Below are 19,702 nucleotides of genomic sequence, written 5' to 3' on the forward strand. Positions count from 1 at the left end.
AACTGCATCATGAAGAAATGCTGATATATTTTTCACATAATCAGAAATAGCGGTTTTGACGTTGAGGTAAAGAAAAGATACAACAAGACCAGGTTAAAACCTAGTATATGGCTGGACCGAACCGGCCAATGTCACAGACATGCGCGGTGTAACTTTATCACTCAGTCAGTCAGTCACAGACATTCGCGTTTGTAGGGCTGGCCCCGCTGTTGAGGTCCAGCCAAAAAAAAATTGACAAGAGCAAAGTTAGTCACGTCTGAAAATCCTAGCACCCTTTCACAGGAGGCCAGAAGCAGCTTTAATGAGGAAGCCATAAAAAGCATTTCAGGTTTCTCAGGGAGCTACACAAAGGAAGGAATCCGTACTGGTGCTGGACCCAGCAGCAGACAATTAAACTTTATACTGGAAGCAGAATAAAACCGCGAGCAACTTCTGTGTGTGTGGTTTGCCACAAGCATGGGGGAGGGGGGGGGGGGGGGGGACCTTTACTGTAGAATGGTGTTAACAAAAACCCCACAAACAAGTTCCACTGCACTGCTGCAGGAATATCAGATAACAGGGTTATCAAGGCACATATGCTGTAAGGTTTTTTAAAAAAAGTGAAAGAATCCAAGTCAGCAAATTGTGGAATACAGTCATCGTCACATCAACACAGCTTGTTCTGTCGCTGTCACCAGAGCAGAGAAGTTCTCGCTGTAATTCCCCTAGGCGATAAGGACTACAAAAGCCTGTTTGTTTCAAGTGGAAGTTGTCAATGATAACAGTAAACCATGTACAAAACCACAGAGAGCTGCTTGATGTATTTGTGCAGGGGTGATTGCTTCAGACATTTGTTAAAATGCCACTTTTGATTCCTTTCCAGAGAGAGTGTAAAATAGAGAAACCATCAGTGTTTATTGCAGTGTATATAATGATCATAATCTTCACTATAAATCATCTTAATGAGGGCTCAACTCGTGGTGCTGATCACTAATCTTCCTGCACATTTTTTTTGCTGTAAACATATGAACTTGGAAGCTCGAAAGACTGCACACCGTCCAATGATAGCCGATTGAAAATGCAAGGATGCGGTACGCTTTGTGACAGCGAAAAAGCAGGGCCTACTCCATGATTTCACCGAGGTAATCATCCAGTGAAACGCATCGCGTCATTTTCGATGTCTGGCTCGATCTGTACAAGGTGAAATCTCCGCCTTGCCCGGGGTGCACACCGTCACCCTTGCGAGACGCAGCCTATTTTCGCAGAGACTCTGTGTTCTTATGTGATCCGAGAGCTGGTCTATTTCTGGGAATGAGCAACCTTCCCTGACAGGGAATCGTACATTTCCATTGATGAAAGACTCCGGTAACTAAAGCATACAGTAGCTTGCATCACTGAAGAGAGGACAGTGTGATTATACTCGGTGTGTGTAATGGCTCATGCTTGCTGCTCAAGCATGCCATGACGCACGTCTAATGTGAATTATTGGCCAGAGTCCTCCTTTCAAGCAGGTAGGCCTACATGCAGACCCCGCTGTGATGGAATACCTTCAGCACACACTGCCAGCACGCACTACAGTAGACCACGGAGAAGTCTTCCGAGAAGGCGTGCCCGCTCTCGATCTTGCACCAGCTTGTTGGTCTCGCGTTAAGTTTCTGATCCGACCCTTAATCTACTGTCTGTCACCGCTGATGAAATAAACGGTCTGGAGCTCGTCTGGCTCGTCCGTATCTCGTGAGGTAGGCCGGGGGCAGCTCTCAAAAAAAAAAGTGGCAAACGCAAAAAAAAAAAACTGCCGCACGGCACGAAAGCCAGGTGCATCCTGACAAAAAAAAAAGCCTGGGAATAATGGGAGGGAAATCGAGGGGGGGGGGGTTAAACAGGCAGTGCAAACACTTCCCCACAATGAGCCATTCACATCAAAAGACAAAAAGCTGATGCCGGAGTACGAAACGTTCCCAGATAACGATTCCCCTTTCTCGGCCCAATCTGAGCTTCCGCTCTGGCAACCCGAAGGCCTCGCTCTGGCAACCCGAAGGCCTCGCTCTGGCAACCCGGAGGCCTCGCTCTGGCAACCCGGAGGCCTCGCTCTGGCAACCCGGAGGCCTCGCTCTGGCAACCCGGAGGCCTCGCTCGGCCCACTTGCAGAGGAATCCACATACGAACAACTCCTCATTCCTTCACAGTACTAATGGAAAATCACCGATATGGACTCAGGGCACATCCCTCTAGGTAGCCACTGACCGACTCAAAGGCTTGTCTCAAATCGGTCAACTTATGAATTTATGACAGGATGGACGGGTACGCATTTCATATGCCGGGATGTGACCAACAAATGCTGTAGTTCAGACTGTGTTTAAGGAAACGGCAGTATAAACACATCCACCTGTCACTCGGGGTGGGGAATGTTTGAGCATGACGGTACTCTCAGTGGTCACGTGCCATTTCCTCCAGGCGACCCGTCAGCCTGGCCTTTCTAACCAATCGGATCGCGTTGATGCGCTACAGCTTTACTGTGCAGGAGTAGGCCGACCCTCTTTGCCAGAACGATGTAATGGGAGCCCTTTAAATGCGGTTTACGAGCGACAGCGGAGAACAAACAAGAACAGAAACGCGGACCGCTTGGCGTCATTCTTCCGTGCGAATTACAGCCGAGGAGGAAGCGCACGCTAGGGACTTTACCCCATGAAAGAAACTGGTTTGTGGTTTACAAATTAACCGGTGGACTCTTTTCCTAAAAAAACATGCCACCTGACCTCCCCCTGGCTTCGTTTCCCCCAAAGCCCCTGTTAACCAGACCCCGGGCCAGTTTCCTGCCCTCGGGCCCAGTCCACGGCCTGGATGCGGTCCAAGAGCAGGGGACGGACGGCAATCGGTGGCGCTCGCATGCACAGAGACCGTTTATTGGCTGCATCAGCCGAGCCCGTAGTCTTAAGCGCTCCCGGTGGTTAATCGATCACCGCGCTTCACCCTACCTGCGGGGATAATTACCGTTATTACCGCCGCTATCATCTCGCTACGTATAGCGCGTATATAGCGACGGGACCGGACTGCGTTCGAGGGGTGGGTGGCGTGCTTCGGGAGTAGGCTATGCTGAAATAGGGATAGCGATGACACGGGCACAATTAGCCTATCAGAAGAACCGCGGCGTTCGCCGAGAGAGACGGAGGGTAGATTCGGGGTAGATGATGGGTACTGCTTTTTTAAATGCAGTTAAATACAGGCCTGTGGAAAATGTAGCTCCATTTTTAGGAGACCCAAACTGTGCTTGCTGATCATCCTCTACAACTGGCGCTGGTTTTGTTTGCTTCTCTGCAGCCTCCTCTACTACTGGCACTGGTTTTGTTTTGTATCTCTACGGCCAAAATCTTTAACTGGGCTATATGAGGCTATATGCATACAGAATATCAATATGCAACTACCAGCCTGATCACGATGAGATTTAAGATCAATCTTCGCGCGGTCAAAATAATCATCTTTAATTGTTAGGCTATATCACAAAGAACTGCAGAAAAAACAATAATATGACTGTCAGCAGCAATAATATGACCCTATTTTAATCCGTCGGGATTTTAAATGAGTAATTTTTTAAATCCAGAAAGCAACAAAGTTCTTATTGCGCCCACTAGAGGATGATTTGGATTCTTTTGGAGGTATGTCACTTTAATTAGCGATATGGCGATTTATTAGCCAATCAGCAGTGCATCAGTTTGGTAGTCCGTCCGTGAGAAGTGAACTTGAGGTGAATGGATATCCATTACAGAACGGGACACATGGCAGTTCTCATGCTGAGAAAGGGAAACAATAAAAATTTCCTGTTTATAAATCTGTAGAAAGCACAGATCTCTATCTTCGTGGCTTAATGGGCACATTAAACAAGAAGAATGTGATTGCGCAAGGCCAAATAAATCCAACCGTGTAGCCATTGAGCCGCTCTGAGTCATCGCTGCTTCTGTGCGTCCTGTACGCTGTTTTAACCTCCTGCCCGCTCTTCCACACCACATTGACAGTATGAAGGTCGGAATGTGAAAAATGCTGCTTTTCAGCAATGAAACTGAACACAGGCCCTACACGAGGAGTCCTACGATAAATAAATTGTTTCCACGAAACGTGACAGGCTCGTCATGAATTCCATGGTGCATGAAAACACCAAGGCTACCCCCCATTATAATTTTTAATAGGAAATCATCAAACCTAATTTGGACCATCACAGCATTGGTGATGATGATGATTATTATTGTTATTATCTTTAATCTGTCTCCCTGGAGATAGCCTATTTGATGACGTGGAGGTGTCAGTAAGTACCCATACTTACATGCACACTACTAAGAGAGAACTGTACGCACCTTTGACCAAATGTTTTTTTTTTTATTCCAAGCATGCCTCATACAGCCAGCTTATAGCAGACTTAAAGCCTGTTTCCATTTTTGTATAATTTTATAAAATATTCCAAGTCTCCTTGTTCATCAGGTTTGTCACAGAACACATAGGATTTCTCGTATAAAATAGTAAAGCTTTATCGATGGCACTGGAGGTGACACCGCGCCCACGCCGGTTCCCCCGCCCGTACGCGCAGGCGGGTCGTTGGGGTCAGAGTGCGCGGGCCCGTCCCGACGCCGCCGGGGCCCTGCCAGCCGTCCGCCTGTGATGTCACCTCCAGGGCCGAGGCTCTGTTTACTCATCAGCTCATATGATGGTGTGTAAACACCTGCGGCGTGTCCCCGTGGTTACGCACGGCGTGTCCCCTGGTTACGCACGGCGTGTCCCCGTGGTTACGCACATCCTCCCCAGCCTCTCGCCGTAATCACAGGGGCGTGAGAGGGACGGCGCGGGGGCGGCCGCGATGCCGCCCTGACGGAAAACTCCCCACCGCGAGCGGAACGGAGCATGGCCTAGGTCAGGGGCACAGACGGCGGGTTTGGCATCCTGAAGCCTGCGCGGTATTCAATCAATCAATCAATCAATCAATCAATCAATTTTTATTTGTATGGCGCTTTTAACAAAGGAGCTTTGTCACAAAGCAGCTTCACAGAGAACCGGCCCCCAAAGGGTAAGCCTAGGGCAACAGTGGCAAGGAAAAACTCCCTGACTGATACTGACTGGTATTGAGGACACAGCCTCAGATTAAGTGAACAGAATTGAGGGGGCAGGGGGTTGGGGGGGGGGGTTGAAACAAACGGGGGAAAATAACACTGACTTTGGTAAACGCTCGCCTCACCTGTCACCTGAGGCGGGAGGAGGACGCCGTAACAACCCAACGCACAGAGAACCCAACACATCCTGACACATCACCCCGAGACCGAGCGCCAAAACAGCACGCCGCGAAATTTCGCGTCCCTTTCAGCCGCAAAAACCGCGAGAACCGAGAGCGTACCGGTGTCACGGGCGCCAGCACGGCGTGCGCTCAGCTGCGGTCTTTTCCTCTCTGCCCAGCGAAGAGCCGCACGACTACACAGCACAGCCGTGGTTCCTACAGCGGAGAGCGTTAACCCTCTCTGAACAGGCTATTCAGCCGGCTCAGCGCAGGCAGGTGCAGGAGCTCTCCCGCGCGCGCAGGATAGCCGCGAGCTCCCGCACAGCTCCAGGCTTGCTGTGCCCTTACTGTGTCCGCTGCCGCCGAGCGCCGCTCTGCTCCTGAAGCGTTAGCCGCCGCGAAAAAAGGGCTCCCGGGGGAAAGTTAACCCGTTACCAACCGACACAAATCTGTTTTTGAAAAAGAAAAAAAAAAGAAAAAGAAAAGAAAGTTTCCACTGACCTGTGAGCTGAAAACGCGCCTGCTGCTGCTGCCGTCCGGTCCGACCAGCTGGAACGCATTACACGCAGGTCTTCCCAGGTGAGGGAGAAACAATGACATCATCGCTGTCAGCGCGCACACCTGTTTCCCCAAGGAAGCCACTCCCCCCTCCACCAGCCTCTGTCTTTCTAATTCTTTAAAGGGACAGGCTCCGCTGCAGGACACCGAAACACACAAAAAAAAAAAAGGTGGAACAGCGCAGAACGGGCCAATCAGAGAGCCCGCTTTCAGAGCCGAAGCAGATTTTATGCCGCTGCACATTACTTCTGAGGACCCTTCTTCACACAGTGCCGCTGTTTTATGGAGGTCGTAACGAGAGTCGGCTCAAGAATCGGGTTTCAGTTACACACACGCCGTAAAAATGTCTCCCTCCCTCAAGTGACACCAGCGGCTAATGGCAGTTGCGTTTCATAACTCACACCCGCATGATGAATCCGCGCGGCGGTGCGATGTGTGCAGGGCGCGTTTCGGTCCGCCGCTTGCGAAAGGAGCCGGCTGCGTTTCGCGCGCGTCTGCGCTAATGAGAGCGGCGCTGATGAAACTCGGCTCACGCCACCGCCGTCCGACAAAAACAACTCCCGTTTAAAGTCACACCGACACATCATCTTAGCTCCGAAGAAGCACCAAGAGAACAGCGGTTGTGTATTTAACGACCCTGTGCAAATCGGTTTTTTTTATTTTTACCAGTAATAATACACATAAAGACCCAAAGAAAACTATTTGAAATGAAAATTAAGCCTTTTCATTCAGTTTAGATTTTAAACCCCTTTATCCTGAAAGCAACAAAGTTGTATTTCTCACTGCATGTGGATTTGGCGTGTGTATTTCTTGCATAAGAAGCATAGCGCGGCACGATTTAACCAATCAGTGGTGCTGATTGCGGGCCGCCAAAGAGAAGTGAACTCTAAGCGAACATCCATTACAGAACGCGCACGCGATGTCAGCTCTCGTGTTTAGAAATGGCATGCTTTACGTGAAAAGGAAATTAATTATTTTCCTGTTTATAAATTCTGAGAAAGTAAAGATTTTTATCTTGTGGTTTAACGAACACTTTAAACACTTGTAATAAAAGTGATCACTCAAGGCTGAACAAATAAACTGATTCGCTATTGTGCCACTCCGGAAACAAAAAAATAATAAATCTCATCATTGCTCCGATATTAATTTGATACTCCATTTTAACCTCTTGCTTCAATTGCACAACATTCCTGCTCAAAATCCCACACCATATTAACCGTAAAGGTCAGGATGTGGCAGTTTCACTGTTTACCGTCAATAAAACCAAACACAATCTCAATATGTTGAGTCCTGTGATAAAGTGTTTCTATGACACAGGACTACAATGTCATGAAGTCTGCCCCCCCCCCCCAACCACTCAGGATAACTTTATTAGAAATCACCAAACACAAAGTAGCTGTCTGTCATTGTTGAATTTGTGATGGTGATTATTATTATTATTATTATTATTATCTTTATCTGTTTCATCCACTAATCCTGACAGTGAGATCACTATAGCGGACACGTTGACATGGGGACATTCGATGACACGAGTTGTGCAGTGGGGGGGGGGGGGCTGGGTCATTTGATATCACACGGTACATACTCGCATGTTCATGTTCAGTTTAGATTTATGTTATCCATATTAATTAAATTGTACTTTTTCTTTCCTTAGAAAGCAGGACCTTTTTACTACTCTCGAGGAGGTCCACCCCAACAGCAAGTCAGGCCGGCACCACCTACAAAAAATAAATAAATAAAGAATCCGGTGACTGCTGGTTTTTTTCCTCCTCTCTCGAGCTGGTTTAGCAGGCACACCTACGCGTGGGAGCTGGCCAATTACAGCCTAATGAGTCACAACAACCGAGAGATTAAAAGGAGAAAAAGGATGCGGCGCGCTCGGCCACGGTGTCCCGCCCAGCTGAGACCCCGTGCGTCCGTGTGCGCACCTCGAACCGCCGCACCGCCATCAGAACCAAGAAACACCCGGCGTGTCACTTCCTGGATGTGGTTCCTCTCCAGCTGGGGGCGAGCCTGAGCATTCGCACGGTGATGAGAAGTGTGGTACATTCCGTAGGGTGGCCGTCTCCCCCCCCCTCCCAGCGCCCCCCCCGATCCCCACTGTGGCACCTGATCCGATCCCCACTCCGTTACCCTCTCTGCTCCCTCTCTCAATAAAGTAGAAATATAAATAAAATAAGATACGACAGGAAGATGGACTGTCCACTGTTTGGAGAAAAAAAAAAAGGAGAATAAATATTCACAAAATAACAACCACAAAAAGAATCAGTAAAGAAAATGCAGTCTTTCACTTTTAAGAAGCGATTCTGCTGTTTTCAGCGTTTTGTTTGAGAGGCTTAAGTCCGCGTGGCCCAGAGGAAACGGAATCGCGCGCGCACAGCCAGCCTTGTGAGCAGCCGTCCCGTTGCTTTAGACGCCCAGCTGCTGCGATTCCAGCCCCCTCGGTTTAACTCCACCCCCCCCTTAACTCCGCCGCCCCCCCCCCCCTTTAAATCCGGCCTCCCCCCCGTTTAATTATGACCCCCGAGCGGGATGCGTCTCCAAGGCCGGCAAACAGTGCCAGTTCGCTTCCCGTTCTGATCGACAAAACCCCCCCCGCCCCCACCCTCGCCCTCGCAGTCGATGTACGGATTTCCGCTCCTCGCGTGATTACAAACCCGCCGGACCGGACCGGGACTCGCCACGTCACGTCACGGCCCAGGAATGGGGTCCCCGGACCGGAGAGACGCGCAGGCACGCAGGCACACAGGCACACACGCAGGCACGCAGAGACGCACACACGCACGCAGGCACACAGGCACGCAGGGACGCAGGCAGGCACACAGGCACGCAGGGACGCAGGCACGCACGCACGCAGGCACGTGGGGAAGCGCGACAGAGAAGAACCGGTCGGAGCGGTCGCGGGTCCCAGCCGCCGCTGATATTCCTGCCCGCCAACGCCGCGCTTCTGGGAGATCCAGTTATAGCGTGATTACCCTGTCTGGAATCACACTGACGCACACAAAGGAAGTCTACCCGTCGCACCAGTCTGGGGCTCATTCTGATCATTTCTTTTGCACACGCGCATACACAGACGGACAAGATTTCGTTCTTCATCAGGACTTTCTGTTTCATTCTTCTCTTCGCTCTTGCCTACAGGACCTGCACCTGCCACCATGTGCACGTGCACATAGCTGCCTTATGCATTCCAGAAGCAGCATTTTATTCCCTCTACTCAACCCACACAGATGTTGTTCAGTGCTCACTGTCTCCATCCACACCCATCCCACATCCCATCCCTGCTCTCATCTGCACCCATCCCATAACCCATAACCCCCTGCTCCCACAGGCTGGACGCTAACCGACCTCGACCTCAGCCACTGCCTGCCCCACCTCGACCGCCTTCCCCACCCCCACCCCCTCCCTGCCCCTGCCCCCCCCACCCCCACCCCTGCATTCTGGCTGCCAGGTTCCTCTCCTCTAAACTTTTCTTGACTGCTCCCGCTCCCCCCCCCTCAGATTCCTGAGTCAGGAGCCGGCATTTCCTGTTCAGGTGGCATGCAGGGGTGGGGCTGGGGCTGGGGAGGGCAGGTCCTCTGCATTCCCCAGGTTATTGCGCCTCCGCACCAGCAGGGGGCAGGTCCTCTTTGCGGCAGCCCGTTTTTGCGGCCCACTGGTCGGAGCAGGGAGGGACTACCCCCCCCGGCCAGGAGCGGGACATCTCTTCTATGCCACGTCACTCGCTCCATCGCTTTGGCTTCAGACTGAAGTTCTGTTTTGCGGACAATTTAAAAAAAAAATCATTTTTCAATCGGCTTGATGACTTCGGGTTTTAACTGCAAACAGCTCCTCTGAAAGCAGCCCGATATCCTCTGCTCGTCTGGCCGCTGCGGTCGGGTGTGGATTTCCTGACGGACGCCAGTAACTTTTAAAAACGAAACCGTGTTCCGGAAAAAGCAGAGCTCATCAGTTTATACAGCGGGCCGTTACAAGCTCGATGGCAATCTGCTCGGGCAATCCTGAACCACGGGAAGACGGGAGGGGCACACGTCCGCCATGTCATCAGCAGCGAACGCGGTTCTGCTCCACAGAGTCCAAATGAAAACATTTACAATTAACGCGTCTCTCTTAAAAGCAGCATTAACACAAGGTCCTGACGTGTCCGGTGTCTGAAACGCTATGCTGCCAATCATAAAATGAAAGAGGAAAAAGAAAGCTCTTGGGTTTGCTCTGCTGTGATTTCAGATGATGAAGGTCTGTCCACTCACAGGAGAAAGATGACAGAAAATGACACCCTGGTGTGTCAGACTCTTTCGCTCTCCAAAGTGAAGTGAAGTAAAGTGAGTAGACCAAAGTAAAGCCTTCTTGAGGATTTTGTACACTGACCTGCATCCTTTAATTCGATTTAAAAAAAAAGGCATATTTCCACTCATTTCAATTATCTCATGTAGTGCTTCATCCTATCTACTTCTACTCAAAGAAACAAGGCACCCTGATTGGCTGTATCCATTCTCTTTTATGCATCAGTTGTGAAGGTCAAAACAAACAGCATATTAACATAATTTGACACAGAATCATTTTTTTAGAGGCAAAAGTAATCCGCCCTCTCTTATTTGGTGACTAGTCTTATTGACAGAGGCCACTACTGATGCTGTGGCTCCAAAAGGCTTCCTTAGCTGTCTATTCCACTCGTCAGTACTGCTCAGTTCAGTTCAATCTTTACTGTCCCTGACGGGGAAACTTACTGCAGCACAAATGTCACAAATGGCACAGAAAACACAACGAAACTACAAACACAACAACAAGGTGACCAACATGAAATACTACACACAATAAATAATGTTTAAAATGTGCAATAGTGGAAATGTGTAATATAATGTGTACTGTATATGGATGGGGTGTATACTGTATGGGGAAATCTACATTGTTTCTACCATTGCTGCTTGACCCAAGCAACAAAATGTGCTCGGCAGGGTATGGGATACAGAATTACATTGAGTTGAGGATCTCCCATCTAATTTTCAACTTTCAGGCTAAAAAAGGAAGAACAGCTACATTTTTATTGTGCGCGTTACGTACGATTACTGTGTTCAATTCCCTAGCTGAAAAAAAAAAACAGAACAGCATACAACGGGGTCATCCGGTTATGATTTTGCCACATTTTAGGTCACCGCCAAGTGAACCGGAAACTTGCACACACAACAGAGAACGAGCAGAGAGACCCTGTGGCGCTCGCCCTACATCACACTCAACATTTAATGCACACATTTCCCCCGGCAAAAAATCTTTTTTCTAAAATACGACGATGCAAAGCTAAAGCCTTATAAACAGAAGAAACGAGCTTCTTCTGGGAACCTACTCAATTATTCAGCAAGAATGCGAGATGTTCAATAACTCCTGAATAACACCTGGGTGGAGTAAGAGGCTTTGTGTCTCCCCCCCTCCCCCCCTAACCCCCCCCCCCTCAGAGATAGCGTGAGTGCGGTCGCGATCGCAGATCATAAAGGGTGGCGGGTGAGAATAGACGGTTACATAACGGGTCCGTCTAGACGGCGGAGGCCGGGAGCCGCGCAGTCAATCCGTTACCAGGTGACCGGGGGGGGGGCTAGCTCTGACAGACAGACGAGTGTTCCCGAGCACGCGCACGCAAGCCCACCCCTTAAACTCCTGGCTTTTTTTTCCTTTTTAAAGGCAGTTTCGTGTGTTCACATCCCCTTCGTGTGTTCGCATCCCCTTCGTGTGTTCGCGCCCGACGCTGACGCGGCGTGATGAGGGCCGAGCGGTTTGAATGCCGCCAACGGTGTTTGGAATCCAGGCGGGCAGAACCGAGAAACAAGGGGATGGGGGGTTGAGTTAGAGAGGTACATTTTACCCCCCCAATCTCTGACAAGCCCTCTGAGCCAATAGAGGAACGCCATTTCTGACTCCGGACTGTGCTCGTCCGGCACAGTTCACAATCAGACCCCACAGTACCCCCTTCCACCCCCTCCCCCTCCCAACTGCCCTCACGCACCCCCCCCCCCACCCCCCCAGCACCCCCTCCTCACCCCAGTGGGCAAAGACAAAGCACGTGCGAGAGGAGATGAGGCTGACTGGAGAGGCCTGTGCCTCCAGGCCGCGGATGAGGGGAGACGCCATCGTGCCGCAGAGCTGCGACTCGCTGCCCCCCCCCCCCCCCCACAGCCAGAAAGGTCACGTTATTGTTTTCCACCGGGGTTTTTATCAGGAAGAGAAACAGCAGGGGCGAAATATCGCATTGAACACACGGCCGCCTGCCGCTAATCGCGGTTTTGGCGGCGCAGGGGTACCGGTGGTGGTGGGGGGGGGGGGCAGGCGGGGGGGGTGTGGAAAGCCGGGGGGCTGGGGGGCTGGTGCGGCCTCCGGGCCGGGCTCTGACGGGGGCACACAGGCCACCGAGTCACGCACCCTGGAGAGCTTTAATCTGCGGCTGCCTCTGCTCCTGCTCTCCCCGCCCTGGGAGTGGACTAGGGGGCCCAGGGCCGACCCCCCCAGGGGCCCGTGGACCTTCTGCGGGGCCTTGGGCGTCGGCTCGAACCCCTACCGGCATGCGGGGGCCCCGCCCCGCCCTCCACCTGACATCCACAGCGGGCCTCACACCACGCCCCCTTTCCAACACAACTGGGTGTTTCTCTAGGGCTACGGAGAAAAATCTGACTCAGATACAGGAGATGACATCATTTGGGAACCGGTTCTCACAGCAGGTCATGGAGGGGGGGTGGGGGGGGGGGGGGATCGGTCAGGGGGGGACATATTTTTGACGGGCCCTCTCTTTACCTTTCTCCGTCCTTCCGTGAATTAACCCGACGAGCACGCGGCCCGACGCGTTCCTGTACGTGGGCTGCTTACGCGCGGCTCCATTTAGTCGCGCCGAACGGCGGATGGCTCGGGAGTTCGCCCTCCCACGCGCTTTTCGAGCGCCCCGGCGGCGGCTCCGTGAAAGCGCTGGGGCTCGGACGCGGGGGCGGAGTGTTTTGCCGTTGAGCCATCGTCAGCCCGTTCGGCTTTCAGTCCCGGTTAAATAAAGCTCAAGGGAACGCTTCACTTTAACGCCGCTCTTTTTGCGGGTTCATACAGCCGTTTCCAAGCGCTGTAGCAACAGCACTCCATTACGTTACATTACAGGCATTTAGCAGACGCTCTTATCCAGAGCGACTTACACAACTTTTACATAGCTTTTTACATTGTATCCATTTATGCAGCTGGATATATACTGAAGCAACTCCGGTTAAGTACCTTGCTCAAGGGTACAACGGCAGTGTCCTACCCGGGAATCGAACCTGCAACCTTTTGGTTACAAGCCCAGTTCCTTACCCACTGTGCTACACTCCATTCTACGTCCATTCCCCGCCCATAAGGTGGCCTAGGTCATGCCTAACGTTTATACACGAAAAAAAGGAGTGATTGGCCCCTTCCCTCTCGTTAGTCCTTTTACCGTCTGTGCAAAGTCACGCTGGTAAATGTCGTCTCGAAGCTCTTTCTACATCAAGCATCGCCGCGCTGCGCCTGCCACTAATTGGCCGGCTCCTCTCCTGGTGTCGGCAAAAGAGAGAACAGCAGGCTGTAGAGATCTCCGTCCAGAGCAGCTGTAATTAAGGGGGGGGGGGGCGTGTCCTGGCATTCAGAAAGCATTAGTCATCTCAAAAACTTAACGATGACACAAAACGTGACACGGGACACGCGAGGCACCTCACTCTTCGCCGACGGCCGCAAACCCTCCACGTGAGCAGGCCCGGAGACGTTCACGTGAGGCCACGCCCCTTGCGGTCTGTACAACAGGTCAGAACCTTCCATGGTTCCCTTCCTGTTATTCTATGGCTCTGCGATGTATTTTTTGCCAACACTAATCTCGCTAAAGACCTGAACTAAACTAGACTTAAAAGTGGAAGCCAAAAAATTTGCTCTGCTCCTTGCAATCGTTCACTTCTGTGTGAGGCGAGTAATGCTTTGACACCCAGCGTATGGAGCAATACAGACCAGCTCAGCTCCCTGCTCGTGAAAACACCGACTTCGTCTTGTATGGTTATGAATGTATAGCAGCTATGGCATTTCCCACAACATGCCGCACAGCTCGGGAGATGAACAGGGTGCTTAAACAATGCGCCCCAGGCTCCCACGCGTGTGTGGAAACGCAGCTTAACTGCGTTTGTCCACCGCGACGTGCGCAGCTCAGGCATATCGTGCAGACGTGCTCCCCCATGCGCAGCAGTGAGAACGCACGAGGTCCCCGGTGCGATCGGGGCAGCACGCCCCACAGCAGACCCGCAGAGTTATTTGGCTGGATTAAGAGGAATCCTCTCTCCGTGGCCACTCATCTTTGCTGCGTGACATTTAAAAGGATTCCTGAAATAAATCCACCCCCCCCCGCCTCTGCCGGGTTTTTAAGTGCCCCCTGAAGCCAAACCTCAATAAAGGGAGGTACTGCCGAAAAAAAGGTTTCCCCATCCGTCCCGTCCCACTGTCTGCCCCCCCCCCGCCCCCCCCTCCACCTGCGGCATCCAGGAGAGCAGACGCGTACCCCCCTGCACATGCACGCATGCAGACACTCTCACAGGCACGCACACACACGCACCCCCCCCCCCGCCCGCATACACACATGCAGGCATGCAGGTATGCACGCACGCACACACATGCACACACACACGCACGCACCCACCCGCATACATACGCGCACACGTGTGCGCACACACACACACACGCACGCACACACATGCACACACGCACCCCCCCCACGCATACACACACGCACGCACGCACGCACACCCTCACCCACCCCCCCCGCATACACACACGCACGCGCGCGCACACACACACACACACACTCTGCCACGTCCCCGTTTCTGTCCTGAGAAGCTGCATGGGAACGCGAGCCCACAGCGGCGTCAGAAATGACCATCAATATGTTAATTTATTCATCTCTAATTTTTACATAACAATTCCTCCCCTAATTTGGCATGCATGCCAGGACGCCCATTTACTTCTCACAGCCTCAGCGGTGATGGAGAAAGAGAACAGGGCGACGAGGGTGAAAGGAGAGAAAGAGGTTTTGGAGCGGGGTGGGTGGGGCTTGGTCAGCGATATCAAAGCAGGCTCTATTTTAATAGGACCACCACCCCCCTCCCTCCCTCCCACCCCCAACTTCAGGCCACATATCTCACAGGACCTGCGCTTATTGTCTGCTTGTTTGTGCACTGCGCTGTGTCCCGTCACAGGCAGGAGCGGAGCGGAGAGGACAGGCATGTCCCAGCGATTAGAGCTCGTTATGCCGAGGAATCGGGGGAAACGCATCAAAGTGAAGTATACGTTTCAGACGCAGTGGGACAGGGAGAGTCTCTCTCTCTCTCTCTCTACCTCTCCCATCCCTGTCTGCAGTGATGGAAATGTGTAGCTCACCAACAAGCGGAGAAGGGGGGATTTAGAGGCTGCAGTTATATTCACAGCTACCCGCCCCCCCCCCCCCCCCAATACTATTTACACTGACAGCTTTCAAACTTAAACTTTGCTAGGGAAATGAGACTGCTGAAGTCTCCATGTTTTTCTCAGCAATAACGCTCATATGGGGGGGGGGGGGGGGGGGGGCTTATAATAGATTTGCAATTCTATTGCGTAAGAAATTACAGCGTGTACCGAATGATAAAAAACCAACCGAAGGTTACCAGCCACACCGGCTCACATATTCCAATAACAGCTTGTGATCATGTGAGCTGGGACAGCTTACCTCATCTTTCCACAGAAAACTTGTACCGTCACATTGTTCAAATGTACTACCAGGAGACATCCCCTGAGTACCAGCAAAACAAGTTGATGAAAGTTCCGTTGCTGTTAATTCCGGAACGCTGGAAGTAGTACTGTTAAACACTCCATGTAGTTGTGGCCCTGGTTTTTTTTTTTTTTTTGCTCTTGATGTACAAGAACCTCTTCAGTGATTTCGATTACTAACTGACTGCTGAGCGAGACACAACTGCATCTGGAGTGTTTAATTCGCTAAGACTGGCTGTCTGCCTAAATATACTGCAATGAACTCCTTCGGTTCAACTATCCTACTTTTTCTAGAGCCATAACAAAACGCGTTCAGCATCGCCATGTCCAAGGTTACAAGCAGACTGGCCCCTGTTGCTTAAAGAAACACAGTAGCCTGTTTCAAGGTCTGTTTATCACCAAGATTCCTTCAGTGCTTCTCCAATGTTGTCATGATGGACAGGTCAAGCTATTTTAGCCGTTTCGGCGCACAGTCCAGTAATTACCAAAATGCCAGGTCATTTCACATTTAATTTTCTTTCCGCTTTAAATTTATTTTTAGCGATATTGATTTATTTGAATTGGCAACCTTCAACTCCTGGGTTAGCTAGCTACGTCATATTATAAAAATGACTTATTTAACGTAATGCTTCTTTGCCATTCCAACACGACCACAATTATCTTGCAGGATAAATACAAATATAACGTTACTAGGTAAATTAGTAACGGTAAGTTACTCCTGTGTAGTAGAGGAATTCGCCTGTTAGCCAACCTATGTCACCTCAAAACACGCAACGCGCTACTTGTAGCTAGCAAGCTAGCTAACTTGCATGGGGATGCACTGTGTCGCAGCGAACGCTAGTTTCCAATATAACGAGCTACCATGCTTGCACCTTAGTAAAGTAAGCATGCAAGCGAGTTACTTAGCAAGCTACTCACAAATATGCGTTTGGTGGGAGATGACCTATCGTTAGCTGGATACAATGGCTAGCGAAGTTAAATACGTAGGTAGTGATAAGCCTGAAACAGAGCAGTCAGAAACTCGTCGAAACGAAAAAAAAAAATCCATAATTAGCTAAATTGCTGAATGACGAATTCCAGTGGTAAATGTCATGGTAGTAGTTCGGATTTTACGAACAGCTCCATTTAACGTTAATTAATTAAATTCACACAGCTAATAAGCTAGCCAACTACACACTATGCTCTCTCGTTCCCTTAATTTCTAACGTTAAGTCCTAATGTTGAAGCCTTTGATTCAAGCATGCTCGCTATATCGATGAAGCTATCTAGTTAGTTTAGTAAGACTTATCCGCCGTAGTCTAGTCCTGGGCTGGCGTACTAACGTTACTGCATGCGATACTGCGTTAATAAAATGCTTGCTAGTCTAAATCGAAAAAGGCAATCGCTGGCAATAGACCGAAACATAATGCGATGCATCCATACATCCGTACTGAAATGCATGAGAGAGCATCCCTACAGTTTGTGTCATGTTCAATTAGTCAAACGCACTTATCCACTTGCGCGCAAATGACGTTACATTGTAAAGTAGCTAAATGTTTCAGCAATTTAAAAAGTTAGACTTTTTTCCACATTTAGTTTTTTTCAGCTGTTCTACGACTTTCTCTGTTATGAGCAAAATCAAGTTTACGGACCTTGGACAAGCTACTCACCTTATTTCAAGCCCCGCTGCAACCTTGTCCCCCATCCGAAGGGACTCGTGTAGAATCTCAGCCGTTAAACCCCCTCCACCAGCGTCACTCCGTGCTGCAGCCAAGGCAACCAAGTCTCGCGATATCACAGCTCATTGGCCTGAGCAGCGCTAATGTATTGCGCTTGCAGCATGCGGGCACGAGAGCACCATCCTCCAAGTGTTTTAGATGAGTTAACAATTCAGCCGCATCTCAGATCCTACCAACTTCCATCTTCATTGCTGGCTCGAATGTGCATGCCTGCTTATTTCATTTTCTTTCTTTGTTTTTAATTTCCAGTTTTCCTTCTTGCTGTTGCTATTTTTATTTAGCGTCCCATCTATTCATGATGTACAAAGCAATTCATCTTCATCTTCTCCATATTATTATTATTAGTAGTAGTAGTAGTAATAGTAGTAGTAGTAGTAGTAGTAGTAGTAGTAGTATTTATTACTACTACTACTACTGCACTATCAATGTTGAACAAAGAAATCACTGCTTGATTTTGTCATTTTAAAGCATTAACTGGCTGGTGTGCTTCAATGCTGTGGTGTACGGCTTTGTGAGAGGACAGCCCTCATTCTGCTGACTCGGCACTGCATTCAGTTTCAGTTGCATAAAGAGTAAAAGCACGTTCCCATCCAAAGCTAAGGGACTGAAGGTTGACCAATTAGGAATCAGTGCAGCCCCCATGGAAGGCCCTGGTGCGGGACAGGGGGTGCATGCAAGTCTATATGGCCAGCTGGAGGAGTAGGTGCTGGCTGCTCAAACTTCACCAACATGACATCCCACAAATAAGGTACACCATTAGGCATTGGCAAGGAAGCATTAGGAACATCGCACCCATGAAAATAATTAATGTAGATGGCATTTCCTTAATTGCACAGTTCTAAAGTGCTAAGTGCATGTAGCCAGACTCTTCTCAGGTGAAGATCTACCATTTGAAATAAGTACAGCAGCATGCCATTTGAACTCACCTTACACAAGCATCGTAGGTCACTGGGCACTGGAGCCAGGAGCTTCCCGGTGCTTTTGAAACACACAGAGAAAAAGGACCTTGCTCTGAACGCCACAAAACCACCATTTCCAGAACCGTCCCGTTATCTATTAAAACGTATCCAGTAAAGGTGTTCGCCTGGACTCAACAAAGGTTCCCAAACGTCTCTCTGCGGCTCACCTGAGAATTACGCAGAGCTGAATCTCTGCGGTCCCCGTGGTACAGCGTCCTGCGCTGTGGAGAGTGAGCACGCCGCTGCCTGGCTTGCACGAGAGTGCCCACACACACGCGCGCCGGGAGGAATGCCCCCACAGATGATTGATGGAGTTCCACTTCGCTCTCCCTGCAGCAGCGGTAACAGCACTCCGCGCGATTCCCCCGTCAGGCGGGAGAGATTTCTGGAGGGAGGTTGCGGTAACGCGCGCGCGGACTAAAGGAAAGTGCAGTCAGCCTCGCCGCCGGACAGCGTGCAAACCCGCTCGCCCGCCCTCGCTCGCCACGGCGATTACACTGCAGCCGCACGGCTACGGCAGAAACAAATCCATTCCCGTATTCTGCAACAAGGGCCACCACAGTGTTTCTGCGCTGTTATGTGCTGTTAATTGCAGTAACAGTCATCAGCAGGACGCGAGACGGTGGCTAAAGTAGCCTGTCTGAGTTCGAGGTAGGCTGGGTCACATTGTAATTTGCGCGTGAGTAGCCTATCGTTCTGTGTCAGAGAGCGGCGAAGTCCGTACTCAATTGCGAAGTGCTTTCAGCAAGCCCTGCACTTTGCTTTTCCTTTTACATCCCTGTGGCACTTTGTGTAACACTCTTCCAGCTTAATTCACACTTAGTAGATGTCCACTTAAAAAGAGACACTATTTATATATATGTGTGTGTGTATGTGTGTCTCTGTGTGCATACTGTATGTGTGTATATCATTTATGGCAGTGGCATTTCCATTTAAACCGCTTTCACTGCTGTTTGACTGTGCAGTCTTTCTCTTGCTCAGGTCGATCAAGAGCAGATGGGTCTGTGTAAGCAAACAGATGGAAAGCAAAAAAAAAAAAAAAAAAAACAGAAAACAGACCACAGGCTTCAATTCACTTGAAAAGGTTTATTGCATTGTGGAAGGAATTAGATCGGAAGAAGCAGGTGTGTGTCATGTTGACACCCCCGAGTACAGGGTGCGCATTGTAGCTGTAGTTGTAGTTGATGAAGCAGCTTGCCGTATGTTCAAAACTGGTGAGGCTGAGACTCAGATGGATGTCTGGAGAGCCCTGGACCAGGGCATTATGGGTAAGTCTGAGCACACCAAAACGACCGTTGACAAGACCAGGCTGTGCATAAGCGATGCTAAAAAATATAAATTAAATGGAACTTTTTGTCCGCCTCTAAAGTGCAACACACAAAGAAAAGGGAAAGAGGATGCAAATCGAACAGACCTATTCTTTGTGTAGTTTTAATTTCTAGAACATTCTCTCTCTCTCTCTCTTATTGCTATCAGTA

The 19,702-nt window shown here is 50.2% G+C and overlaps 1 protein-coding gene across 1 annotated transcript in view; it reads right to left on the reverse strand.

Moving 5' to 3' along the window:
* Positions 1–17,274, reverse strand: part of LOC135244538 (inactive ubiquitin carboxyl-terminal hydrolase 54-like) — a 71,201-nt gene extending 53,927 nt beyond the window's left edge. Inside the window, exon 1 of the mRNA XM_064316906.1 lies at positions 17,197–17,274. The gene's annotated coding sequence lies outside the window, so the exon portion shown is untranslated. The remainder of the gene's footprint in view (positions 1–17,196) is intronic.
* Between the last annotated feature and the right edge of the window lie 2,428 nt (positions 17,275–19,702).

The sequence above is a fragment of the Anguilla rostrata genome, chromosome 18 (assembly GCF_018555375.3).
Source record: "Anguilla rostrata isolate EN2019 chromosome 18, ASM1855537v3, whole genome shotgun sequence".
Lineage (NCBI taxonomy): Eukaryota > Metazoa > Chordata > Actinopteri > Anguilliformes > Anguillidae > Anguilla > Anguilla rostrata.